At 40.1% G+C, this 14,508-nt stretch overlaps 1 protein-coding gene across 2 annotated transcripts in view; it reads left to right on the forward strand.

Moving 5' to 3' along the window:
* Positions 1 to 1,154: 1,154 nt before the first annotated feature.
* Positions 1,155 to 14,508, forward strand: part of LOC108624843 (uncharacterized) — an 87,819-nt gene continuing 74,465 nt past the window's right edge. The window contains exon 1 of one of the 2 annotated variants that reach the window (XM_026813474.1): positions 1,155 to 1,232. The gene's annotated coding sequence lies outside the window, so the exon portion shown is untranslated. Of the gene's footprint in view, positions 1,233 to 7,973; positions 10,903 to 14,508 lie in introns of those variants that run through there. The other variant, XM_026813472.1, reaches the window with a different exon arrangement.

The raw sequence follows: 14,508 nt of genomic DNA on the forward strand, positions 1-14,508 counted from the left end.
CCGCTGTGGACCTCACACAGAATGGACAACTTGGATGTCGGGTAGCTTCGGTTTCTTGTCCTATGAACGGTTGTATTTCATAGCGTCTTCGTAAGCCGGATTTTATTTTTCACGCTCGCATAATTGATTACTTTCGGAGAAGAAATTTTTTTATTTTATTAGAAAAATATTGGAACTTCAAATAAAAATGTAATAACTATCCTATCTATAGTCATTTTCATTAATATTCGTAGTCATGTCAAAACTGAATAACATTTTAATACAAGATCAAAGAACTNCTTCATAAGATATCTCTCTCGAAGTAAAGTAAGTTCATTTGAAAATTTTTTTGAGCGATATAATTGTGTTGTTCATCTTAAATGGGACGACCATATAATATAGTATGATGAAACAAAAAATATGTGAATGGCTAGACTTGATCACTTCCTTCCTAACGAAAGAGGCAAACGGTAATTCCGTCGAGAAGACTCGGTCGACGCTTAATAAGTTTCGGAAACGGAGTCTCGCAGTCAAATAAAACTGACGACAAATTGATGTGCGATAAAACATTTCCTAGAAGAGAAAGCAACAGGCTGCACGGACAGACACGTAGCGGATTAAACAAACTCAATTATTTCCAATGCGTCCACATCAAAATCAACATTTTATTGCTTGTATGTATATGTGTTTACTTTCTATTAGTAAGTTGTCTACTAGATGTTTCTCCACTCTCTTTTCTCTAAACTTCTATCAAACGCGCTTTGATTATAAAAATTTGAATAGGATTGAATTCAGGGGTTGAACTCCGATAATGGCGCGATAGATGAACTACATTTTCTGTGAATATCATTCTCGTTCGAGCACCGCTGTAGTTTTCAAGGTTAGTGAGAACTATTGTCCCATGATAAAGAAAAGGAACAGGTGATGCACGCATCAGATATCGGAGGCGATGAAAGTGTGTCGGCGGAGATGCTATCTGAGAGGTGTTCGAATATAAATTCTCAGGCAGGTCAACGATAGGTAGCCGCCGCTGTTTCGAGGCATCCCACCGTAGGGAGCGGGAGATCTGCATTAGCGGATGTGGCGGAGCTCATAATCTGTCACCGGTACCGTGGTAACGTACTATTAAGTAGGCGTTTACGAACAGCCGTCGCTTTTCTACGCGACACCGCCGTTGAAATGGTGCGATCAAAAGGTGCGTGTAAATCTGCTGACGAACCATTCACCTTACCGTAATCAGCATACATCAGCAGGTTAATTAATAATTACATTCGCGCATACGACTAGGTAACCGGTAATTGAAAGCTGCCCGATCGAAATAAATTTCCACGCATTTGCCGATACGCGCATGTCTGTGAGTTACGCATGCTTCTACTGATAACGGTAGTAATTTACGATAAATGGACCGACCGTACCGTTTGCCCTAATTGGCACTGCCTATAAACGCGGAGGAGGTTTCGCATGACATTTTAGTGGAATAATTTAATTGACTACTTTGGACGAACTCTAAAGCATCGTTCTTCAAAATGAATATTTCTATCTCGTTTTCTGCATTGTGGAGATTATAATTTTTCATAAGTTAGAATCGTCTCCGAGGTTACACGACGTTTTCCTTTATTTTTATACTTTATATAAATAAGGATTTAAATCCTTATACTCGCTAGATATCATTTTCATAAAAATTTCGTTATATGAAAATAAACATACTGGTTTATGAATATTTATTTACACACTACGAGTATTTACATTGCGAGTTAACTCTGATAATTGGGATATCTATTTCCGTACACATATACTATGCACATATCTGATTGAGGCGACAAAAATTTTGAGTTCGTCGTGGAACACCCAGAGGGAAAGGTAGAGAGAAAGAAAGAGAGAGAGAGAGAGAGAGAGAGAGAGAGATAACAAACGCTTGTTGGAAAATTTCGTAACATACGTGGAATTCACGTTTCATAGCGAACGGTACTTCACTCGGAACGGCAAAACGGAATTCGTCGTCACAGACGGATAGGAGAGCGCAAAATGTCCCGGCTACATTGCCGTATCTATTTTCATCCGACATGTTTTAGATGCTCCACTATTGAATCCGACAGGCGAAACGAGTCGCGCATCGGCTTATGGCAGTAAAGCAGACCGATGGAGAACAGACGGATCAAGTATGCGAAAGGATGCGAAAAGTATTGTTTTATGCTGTTAAACAACATATGCAGTGAAAGTTTATGAAGTGTAAAAACTGCTGTGCACTCGTATTTGTTTCATTAAGACCAGAATTTGTTCGCACAGTTGAACGGTTCGTTATTATAAATGAAATCCGAGAATTCGAAAGAGTTGTAAGCAAAGTTTTTATGACCTTACTGTGATCTAATCGATTACGTTTCGATGATATCTTGTAATAGAGGAAGTGCAGGCGTATACGTTATTAATTTTGTAATTAATCAACAGATTATCGATTGCACGCTCGCGATATGCCAATTTAATTTGATAAATAGAACTGTCTCCACAAGTGCACAGAGAATTAACAAAGATCAACTCGTTTTTCAATAGGTAAAGTACTGGTAGGAAGGTTCACATCCATTCATTTACAGCATTATCTGCTACACAATCGACAATCTGAAAATAGTCAAAGCAGGAAGACACTCGAAAAATGCAGTTTCCAATATCGTCAATCAATCATAATTCCAATGAGATGTAAGAAAGTACACCCGGAGTAAACTGTATCGAAGTGATAGTTTTAACGAAGAGGTACTCGAACGTCGTACAAAATGAATTACAGTTCGCCTATTGCACGGTTCCCGGCAGAGACGCCCGTCAATACTCGGCATCGCGCTTGAGCAACGGTGCAAGACGAGTTCGGTACGCTTATCACGGATCTTAGCATCGCGAGATGTCAATACACCGCGCCGCGCTGCACACGAAACGATCGTCAGAAGGAGTACGATTCCTGTGATTCGTGACGTTCGACTCGCCCCTGGCGCCGTGGTCCGTTTAATTTTAGGGCATTACGCGTGCAGGCGGCAGCCCGGCCGAGGCTAAAGGGTTCCCGTTCCTCGGTATTTGCCGAGATATTATCGTGAAAAAAGGGAAAGGGGGAGAAGCCCTGGGTAACGAGCAGGGCGTGACTGTTTCTTCGAGCCCGGGCCTCCGGTATGCCCTCGACACCGTTTCGCGAATTAGCCCCGTCTCTCATCATCGTCGTCTCATCGAGGATCAGGGTCTCGTGACTCGGTGTTGTCCCGCAATAAACTAGAAGTGCATCCTGCTCTGTGGAATTGCAGGAGTCGATTTACTGGTCGGGATAGTGGCAACGGACCAGCTTGTTGACGTAGCAACTTTCTGAGAATGCCCTCGGTATGTTTTCGGATGCTGCAGTATTTGAAGTATGAACACTTCTGTGATCTTTCGTTTTTCTCCTTACATGATTTTGTTTCGTCGATGCGATGTCAATAAATTGGATATGTCCATTTTTCAACTTTAACTGGGCAGTAGTAATCAATATTTAATTGACATTGATTAATGTATAGACGTTTAGTGATAAAACATTAACGGAAATAGCCAGAGGGGTTTAGAAAGAAGACTGAAAGTTTAGACGGCATGCTTGCACAAAGTATACATGCATAATATGTAGATAGTGATGGAGAAAGTAGAGTGTCATTGGTGAGAAAGTAACTTCGGGCAAAAAAAAAGGACTGTTCATAAATAAAACTACTAAAATTTCACTGTTTTCTCAAACAATTACATATTTAATATTATTGAAATAAGAATTCTTATACCCGAGCTGTAGAGAAATTGCATGTTTTTATCTGCGGTTCAAATCGCATAGTAGGATTATGATATTTGCATACGTTCCTTTTTCGCTGCGAGGCGATCGATATTCGTGATGTAAACGAAACCTTCTATTTGAGTCAATCATCTCCGATTTTAATTTGCGGCTCCGAGAAAAGGAGGAGGCGCAATGCGAAATCCCTTGCGATCCGGACACGTTCATTTACACCGCCATCGGATATGCATATTTCTTCGATGTGATTGGCAATAATTAATAAAGTTGCTTGTGCTCGGTCGTTTTATTACGGTTACGTTATTTTATATTTATGCCTGCGTTAAAGGCGTGCCTCTAATTACCAGAGTATTTGAATTACTTGTTTTTCCTACAAACAAACGCTGAAGGCACGTGTGTATACTGTGTGATCGTTGATATGTTATTAGAGTTTTTCATTCTGAAATTGAATGCACTTTACGTCTTATGATAAAGTTGAAGATCACTAAAAATTAAGTACTACAAGAAATAGATGAAACTGATATAAAAGTATCAGCGATTTATTTATAAATTGAACTTGTTTGTTGTATCTAACATTTATAAATACAATTCACTTATCTATAGTCTACAGTTTATCGATAGACAATTTGCTCTATAAACGTAATCAGACACTTCATAGAAATTATATTTAAAAAACTGCCCGAAGGAGTAAAGATACGATATCTTAATATGGAAGACCTCTTCGTTATTTCCATAGATCAATCTTCGTATAGCAGGAGTGTATACCTTTGTCCATTAAAAGAAAATCGACGAGAATTACTTTCAAATAACCGCGGGTGTAATTATACCTCTCGGAGAATATAAACGGACCTACCGTCTGATATATTTAGCAGCGGCGGCACGTACGAGATATAAGTTTGATATCGCGTTTGTGTGTAGAATCATCGGATTATTAAAGGCTTGCAACGATCGGAGCGCGAAGCGTGCCGATGATTTCGTGGCTCGAATTCATAATCGATTTTTGACGGAACATAGCATGCACGAGCCCCTCGGTACAGTAAACGTCGTTTAAACGACAAACGTTTATATGTATAAGATATCCAGTAACTTATAATAGCGTGTAGACATGAAAAGTCATATAACAAAATTAAAAGTTGAGTCTTTTATTTTTTTTATCATAAATCTGTTATAGAATTTTGGATTTAATCAAATTTCTTTCTTCATTTAAATATTTAACTTCAATATCGACGATTTTATCTGTATCATTAAATATTATGCTTTGGTAAAGAAGCGTTGGATGATCTTTTCTACATTAGATTATTTTCGAACGTGTATACGTGGCAGATTATTATTCGCGTCTTTCAGCGACGTCGCTCACGCATAATTTGGTTTTCAAACAGTTTCCTTTGTCATACAACACACATATGTATACACGGGAGGATTTTTGTCGTCTCATCTTTTCGACAAGTTTGCACCAAAAAATCATCGACACGATAAATCAGCGAAAATCGTAATACAAAACTGATATCTCATGCTTAGTAGAGTATAGAAACTTTAGATATTAATTATATGCCACAATTTGCAATTCAATTATGAATGAACAAAGAAAGCGAATCAACCTTTTCTCATGGTATGTATTTACGTAATAATAGTTAGACATGTATATAGAACAAGTCCACATACGAATGTTAAATTACTTGTAAATAATCGAATCATAAATTTCGTGTAAACGTTATCATTTATATTGGTAATAGTCTGTTAAGACAAATCTTGTCGGCATAGACACAGACGGTTACGCAAGAAGAATGATCTAGTTACTAGCAGACGGTTGTTAAACTTGACAAAAATCATAATCTAGTGCAATAAATCCAGCCGGATCGGTTCTTAAGAGCTTTATCTCCAAAGACTGAGCGGACGAAAGGAACTACTTTAATCGAAGTCTAATCCCCGATGTAAGTTAAGCACTTTACGTACCTACCAGCCCGAAGTGTCTCATTTCTCGCTTTTATATCGGTGTTAAATCGTTCGCATGATAACACGGTTTCCTCTCACACGATTTCCGAAGGCCGATGCGTTTCTCTTCGCGAAACGAAGCCGCGAGACAATGAAATTTACAGTTGGCGTAAATTCTAGGGTGGATGTGCGTCCGTTCGGAAACAAGAGCACGAATAATTGAAGCGGATACAATCGAGAGAACAGAGGTGCCGAAACGAGTCTTAAACGGGTTCGAAAGATGAGATAAGAACCCTGTAACGTTCGCCAAGATGAATTGCGTCGTGCATAAATGGTAATGCCTCGGAGGTTGGTCATATTTTATGGCTCATATTGCTACTCTTTACTGTACATTCCCTATCTGTACTGTCTCTTCCTTCTTAAGACTAGCTACCTTTAAACATCTATGACTCGTCAGATATCCATAAAGTTCGTTTAAAACCGCTCTTTTCATACACTTTTAAGAATATCCACCTTTTACCTTGTATTATCAATTCAAAATACTATAATAGCTGCAGGAGTAATTATAAAATGTAATTGTCATAAAGTTTCTCATTTATTTTCAAATTTATCTAAAATCTGAATCCTATTTTCTCCAAAACAAAAGTAGATTTTATAAAACTTTATTTCGTAGTTTAAATAATGTACTGGCCCTGTCCAATTTAAATCGGTCGTACAGTAGAGTTTAATGGATTTGGCGAAACGAAAATAATGTTCGCAGGAACCGAGACAGGGTATATCGTCGCAATTAAAAAGAGTCTTACAATTCGCGGAATTCTGCATTAAAAAATTGGTTTGCAGTTATTTTTAGAGAGAGCGGAGCGGCGCTCTGTGTAGAGCGACCAGTATCTCCGTGGCTGGTACATCGAACTCCGCGATCGGTTCCAAGATTGAGATAAGCGGCTTGCGAAGAAATAAGTAGTTTAAGCCTGTTCGCGTGGCCGGAGATTGGTCTGACGTCGTTATGGACCGAGAAGTGGGGATGTTTTATGCATGTGCCTCGCGTTATGCATCATTCCAGGTGCATCACCAACAGAACCCGTTGAACTTTGCTTCTGTGCAAAGGACAAGTTACGGTCGATCGGCGAACACTATTTCTCGCTAATAAAATAACCATGGACGGCAAACGCGGTCGTAAATTCGCGCTCGCTCGACGAACACGTTCAACTTTGAGTTTCACAAACTCAACTGGTAATAAATTAAGTCGTTTAAAAGTGATTACTTTTCGCAGGTACAAATTTCTGAAGTTGAGTCAGTGCCAGTGTCGTGCAAATTTAACAAACTATCGCGGTTGTGATAAATTTTAGACGTCAAACGTTATAAAAAAGATTACACGCTAAGAAGTTTCAACGTTTCAGTACGCAGATGAAACGATATGCGTACATGAAGAACTTTTCTAAAATATAGGAATCGGTTGCGTGCCGCCTCGATCTTCAGCAACGGGGATGTTGGATAGAAGAGTGTTGGTGGGGAAACGTCGGAGGGAGAGTGGGGGCGTGCGTTACGCAGGATTTAGGGTTCTACGTGGTGGTGAGGAGCCACGGACGGTACGGTGCTCGCACCGTGGTGGAGAAGCAGCAGACAGCAGCACCAGCACACACGGTCCCGCCGTTCCGGAGCAGCCTCGCTTCTGCTCTCGGTCAAAGGAGCAGTCCGTGGCGATCATCAGCTCTCACGGTATTTTCCGTATGGCCATGCCCAACCTTCGCGACGCCACGCCGAAACTTCTCATTAAGTCCGCGCGAAATTCCATCGGGAACAGACGCAAAAACAATTCAAGATCAACGCTCGAGTCCCATCAAAGCCGGATCAGCACCGAAGAACGAGATTTCGATCTTTCGATCACTGATGGACGATCAAGGAACCTTTATGCCGGAAAGTTGAACACAGAAAAACAAGCATTGTTGCTGTTATTCGTTGACATTCATTCGAAGATTTGTTCGAAGCTTATCATCGTTGCCAAGAGTTTTTTGAACACCATAGTTGTTTCATCCGAAAAGTGCAGAAGCGACAACGTTGGTGAAGTAGCAGGCGCGTCGACGAATTTGAAATTCTTATCTGAAAATATTCCCGATAGGAGATTCGTTGTTTCGTCGAGAAGAAATCTAAAGATATCGCATTTATCGAAAATATCGAGTACGCCGCGACTGTTTATACCAACGGCTTTACGCTACACGCGGCGACTTGCCTCGCTTCGCACGCGGGAGGACCAACTCGCACATACACGGTCGACCTATCGCTCCACGACTTGACGATCGAGTCAGTGTTACTCTTGATTTCCGCGCGAGCGCCGGGCTCGGCTTACCGGGGACGATACCAGCCGCTCCACTTCATTTGTTTCCAACCATCCCCGGCGCCCTCGTCGTGTCGCGTGGTCGGACCCCTCAAAGGATCATTGGGAAATAATCCAACGTAGTGAACCTTCTCGCGACAATCAACAAGAGAACTGCTAATTTCAACGTGAAGACTTGGTCCCGTGATACATCGTGTAAAGAATCATTTGAGAAAATGTTCAGTGCTGTAAATCTATGGAGTTTTGTATTCGATCGTCGTACGTTTGTGTCGAAGGAACTTTCCAAAGAGTCCCAAAAACGCGGATTGTAATCGTTTGAATTAACACGGTGATTCCGGTTGAAAATAATCGTCATCGTTAGTTCGGACTACGCACAGGTGGATGGTGAAGAACGAACGTTATAACTGAAACGTTCGGTTTCAAGGTGAACGAGTGAAATTCTATGACGTCGTTAGTGATAAACGAATTTTCGGTGAACGAGATTCATACATAGGTTCTCGTTTCAAAAACTTTGATGTTGAATCGGAGTAAAAGTGTACGGTTCAAATCAGACCACGCGACGAGATAAACCGTTATCAGAGTATGTGTACCGCGATTTGTATCGATTCGATAAATGTAATTCTTTTGTTATTTTCACATTTCACGGAGAAAAATTGAATTAGGTATTCGCGACTTCATATTTCACCATAATTTTATCGAAGAGACATGCGTATCGTGTGCTGCGTCGAATTAATTGAGAATTTGATTCGTTGCTTGGTACCAAATGAACGATATTGAACTGGATATCAGTAATAGTTTCACATAAATTGTGTGTCGATGTGGGTTACGTTGTTGCAAGAATTGCAGAATCAAAAAGATCTTTGGAATTACGTAGACGAATAACGATAGTCGCTTTGGAACATCAATGAGCAGCGATTTTGCAGAAGGAAGTGAAAAGATCACTATAGGTGTTTATTTCTTTTTTCCGATATTGGCGCAATTTTCCAGAACGAGAAATCCATGCTCATTACGTAACAACGAGGAATTATCCTATCACGTCTAAAATCATCTGAACTCATATGCGCGACACACGCAATACGCGTAATAAATATGTCGCAGAAAATTAAGTGCAAAAACTGGAAATTCCAATTGGTAAATTTTGCGACTTAAGAGTCGATAACCGTTTTATTAGAAGGATTAAAAAGAACGAGCGTAACTGGTTTTGCAAGGAGATTCATGGAATTTCTCAGCGTGGATCAAAATTAAACCGAACGAGCTTTGAATCGATCTGTGACAACGCCGGATCGATGACAAACATTCGATCTGTAATCTCTTCGGAGCTCCGGTCTGATCATCCCCTCGCGCTATATCCCGAATGAATCGTCGTCGTGTTGGACGTATAAAATAATCGTTATTATCAGCTCGAGCTCGACAGCGACGAGATAACGCGCTGCCTGAGAAGCCGACCGGCTTCTCTCTGTCTCGCACGCACGGAGATCAAATTGCGATCGATCTCGAGAAACGAAAATTACAGGAGATCCGAAAGGAATATATACCTTCTTATCGGGAATTCTACTACCGCTGGGGGGCAGGTTTTGAGGCGTACCAGGATCGGAAGGAAGTAACGTATAGTCCTCGTCGTTAGCATCTTCGGAACGTCATATATCTTGGCAGTAATGCGCACAAATTATGCGTCTCGCGCCTCCACGGAGCCGAGTAACCAACGGTCGCGCATTTGCACTTACGGATAATTCACCAATTCCTTCGCCTTCCTTTCTTCCTCTCCCTATTCTTTCTGTACTTTCTTGCGCCGTGTGTTTCTCCTTCTCTTCTACCCCTTCCCCTATACCTTTCGTCGTTGTGGACACGATTATCCGTCCGTTTGTCCGGACAGTCGCTTTCGGGCGCCGTTTATTCGTGAAATTCGTTCGGCCCGCCTCATCACGAACGTCTCTCCGTGACGGTGGCACGATATCAGCCATTTCTTGAAGAAACGTGTTCCCGTGCTACCGCGAATCGTCCTGCAAGGTGCACGCGCGTGTGACCGGTGTTTCTAACAGGCGTTGTAGTTGTTCCGGGAAGCCTGTTTGATCGTCGTTATTCGGTAAGCTCGCGCACGCCCTAACAACCGCCAAAGAGACTGGAAAGTGGATTAACAACTTTTGTGTATGGACAACGGGAATGTTCACCGCATAAATAAATGGACAACATTGGTATGTGCAAACATTCCTAGCTGTGAATACCGCATGTCTAATACACACGCAGAAAAGGACAATTGAAATCTTCGAAGAAAGTGAAAACGTGCGAATAACTTTTCGAAGATAGATTTCAATGAGATTTTGTGTTCCAGACAGACATAGTGTTACCTATCCTTGAATATTACTTTCGGATAATCTTCCTACCGGTTATCGGAGGAATTCTTCAGACAGTGTCGCACAGCTGTCAGTGAAAATAGGAAACATAGAATACCGTTACGCGGTATTTTACCGAAGGGTCCGTTTACCTAGATCTCGAAAGTGAACAGGCACGTGTTCGAGAGTGCAATTACTTCAGATTTTCAAAGATAACTGTGAACGTTGATCGACCCTGAAAGCTCTTGAAAGTATTAGCGGAACAACATACGTCCAAACCTATATCAGTATCAAAAGGTTCACGTGTTAATTATTTTTTTACATTCTGTCGTGTTTTCTTCGATAACGTTCGAGTTAGAAGGAGAATAAAATATAAATAAAACGTGGATCGGTAGTGAAATTTCTCAGTGTAGAATTTCTTGAGAGAAGAGTTTGATTTAACACGGAAGATTTTCATCCATAAGCAACTGTGTGAAGGATAACGTTTGTGCTCTTTGGCGACGATTAATCCACGAATGGTACCTACAGAATTTCCTGCGATACTCGTTCTGGTAAGTACTTGGTACAATAATAGATTTTTCACACACAGAACATGTTGGAGACCGCCGGTGTCGTGGGATAATTGATGCTTTGAACTTAATTATAAAAATAGGTCAACGTTTACAGTCCGGCGTTTAATTATGTAATAGATACAATATATATAGAAGGTATTACCTAATTTTCCTCTAGTTTTCGTTACTATCATTCGAGTTTTGTTCAATTGTAACAATATGGAATTTCTAATAGTTCTATTTAATTTGGAAAACATACGGTTCTCAAGACATTTGAAAACTTTAATTAGCATTTTCATACTGGAATGTAAATTATTGTCCGAACCGATTGAGCTAATTTATCACCATAGTGAATTGTCGAAGTGAGAGATCTATTATTTAAACATTGAAGTATTTTGATTGTAAAAAATGTATGGCAAAAGAAGAGTAGGTGCTCTTGATTTCTGTAATGATTACTGAATGGAAGAAATTTAGATATGCGTTTTTATCATTTCGTAAAAATTTTGAATAGCTCCCTCGAAGTAATCTGTATTTTCAACGATCATTTATCAAAATATTCATTCACGTATATGAACGTGATACGTTTTGTTGATTAACGCCAATACTCCACATACGATGTCGCCGTATTACAAAATTATCATGAATTAACATACGCGATAAGAATGACGTTAGCAGTCTATAAGCGCTTCAAACGTATCCGAAGTATTCAGTCAGTTATTATTGCGAAATCGTGGTGGACGCGTGGTACGCACGAGACACGTCGATACGCTTTGATGTAATTGTATGCCGTCAAACTTAAAATTCCACTGTCGGGACACATGGCTTTACTGTTTCATAAATACAATTCGCTGACATTTTTTAAACGATACCCAGAACCAAAACCATTTCTAAGATAACATTTTACCAGTTGCAAAACGGCCCTGCATTGCTCGGGATTATATGTCCACTTAGCCTATCGTCGCACGGATCTATCCATATTTTATCTCGTTGTTAAGTGAAATTCAGTTAAGAAGGAGAAATAATTCTTATTTGAAGTTGAATATAAAGTTACTTGTTAGCAGCAACAGAACTCTAAGATTCGAATGCAATGTATTCTGCAATATTATTACGTGACAACTTTTCTGCTACCACAAAATTACCCAGGCGTATGGCCACATAAATACGTAGTCACTATATTTCTACATACTTAGATTCTGCAACAAATGTCTATCAAAATTCCATTCTTTCGTTCGCCTCAATAATTCTTAACACGGTGAAAGGGAGCAAAATGTTTAAACCAAGGAAAGAAATAGGGTGCACGTGCGAGCACATCGTGTAGGGTTTTATACGATAATGATAGTTCGTTAATATTGACAGAAAAAACAATAAATTCGCGTGCGTACGATGGAAAGGCACGGAGTAGGGGATCATAAATGAAAGATAGAGGAAACGGGCGCATGAAACGCGAGAGTGTAAATCGTAGTCTTACCGTTTCACCGAGACACGCCCCGTTAACTCAAGGGTTAAACGTTAAACCCCGCCTATTTTTGAGCTGAGCAGCCAGATTTTATTCTCCTCTTTTGTCAGGCCGCCGTGTACATCTCTTTCTGCCTCTTTTTCTCACGTCGGAGGAAAAGAAATAAGGGAACCTGCATCTCGACCTCTCTCGATTTCCGATCGGGTTAAGCAAACAGCGACTGGTTCTCACCTTATCGTGATAATAGCTATAATTTCGGCGGTCCTCCCGACCACGTAGACGCATCACGGGTACGTGCAAGTCTTTAGATTGCAGACGCGACGTTACTTGATTGCATGGCAAGGCTTCTTCGCGCGATCACGATTTATTACCTGTCCCATTCCTACAGCTCCACGATCGACACATGCATTCGTTCCCCCGACTCCACGTGCACGCTGTTCCTTAAATTTTGTTTGTAATCAGGAAGAGGCAATTTTTCGTCCGTGTACCTCCTCTCGGTGTTTATTTGCACATATTGTTATTTTACCTGGACACATTGGGCCGTCTGAAAAATGATCGAATGATTTTAAGACGATATGTGTTATTAACGTAGGAAAATCAACTCTTGCAGAGCAACCGAAATTTATTATTTCACTTGATTAAGCTTTCTGCGCTACGTATATTTACGTGGTGATCGCATAAGAATTACTTATGGATTTTTAATTAGTCTTCTTGATGAAAATGAGAAAGAAAAATTGTTTTCTTTTATGTTTTTCGAATTCCTGTTGTCAGTCATCATAAATTCACTAGATTGAATTCGTTGACATTATTCTGAAGCTATGTACTATTTTATTGATGGTTTTATAGAGAGAGAGGGTCTGTTACCTCAGCGAGAATCTTGGTGTGTGCAGCCCGTACGAGCGAATCCACGTTGATCGACATGTTTTAGTCGTTTTGTTCGTTCGGTATTTACCTTCGCGGTGCTTACGAAAGACAAGCGTGTACGCGATACATAGTATCCGGGGGCTGAATGAAGTGCACATCCGACAAGCGCGCGTCTAGACGTCGGAGTTCGGTGAGCAATGCTAATGTGGAAAACACGATAATCGTCAGCTTCGTAGAAAAAAGAACGAGTGTTTTTGTCATCGAAGAGGTTTTAAAACCATGAAAATGGCGTAAAACCAGGTTTTAGTTTAGTTTAGACTTTCTAATTGGAAGTGCAGTTCAATATCGAATTGTTTAAAATGCAGAACATTTCTTAGTATAATATTATACGTTCTATACTGTACATTATACGTTCTGTATAATCGTGAAGAAATCAACCGAATCTCTTAGAGCCTTGAGCACCCGTTAAGAGAAGCGTTGCGCAAAGCGCTTCACGGTTTTAATGCATATGTATATAAACGATTATTTCTCCTTTACGTGGTGCGTCTCTACAAATTTGCTATTTAAATGGAAAACCGAATCGAGTTTGACGATTAGCACGCGCATCATTCGTCGTTCGCGGGGCACTAAACGTCCGTTTCGCGTATTTGCTCAACGATCGTTCCTTTAACGGTGAGTTATCCACTTGTTCTTCTAACTAGTTCCGGTTACGAACTAGTCCGTCCCTATACGCTACATAAGTAGCGCGGGAAACATCACTACACGTTTATTTTTTCAATAGTGGAATTGTAAATTGTAACAATTTATTACAATTATTTTTTTTACGCATAATCTCCTAATTTTATTAAAAAATAATTTGCAAACTGCATATATTTACATTTAACATTGTACAAATCACAGTTCGTACAGTCCATTTTTAAAAAAAGAAATCCATGAAATGATGTGAGTGCTGCGAACCAAAGATACTTATGTACGTAGTCTATACCTCGGGCAGCGGGGTTTTCTTATTTTTAAAAGTTCAAAGTAACGAGTGACCGTAGGAAACCGGGAACGACCTGTAGTTCTATGACTTCCAAAGCTCGTACAGTTTACTTTAATGATCGTTTGAAGTGGCGCTCATCGCCGCAAGACCAGACGCTTCTACAGTATATACTGATCATTCCGCGTTGATGTTTTACAAAGATCTGAAAGAGAACATAGCTATGATTATCTAAGAGTAAAAGTTAAAATACTGTTTTAATCGATTTTATATAAAGATAATTGGATTTAAAAAAATTTTAATATAG

The sequence above is a fragment of the Ceratina calcarata genome, unplaced genomic scaffold, assembly GCF_001652005.2.
Source record: "Ceratina calcarata isolate Rehan_Ccalc_2016 unplaced genomic scaffold, ASM165200v1 scaffold119, whole genome shotgun sequence".
Classification (NCBI taxonomy): Eukaryota; Metazoa; Arthropoda; class Insecta; order Hymenoptera; family Apidae; genus Ceratina; species Ceratina calcarata.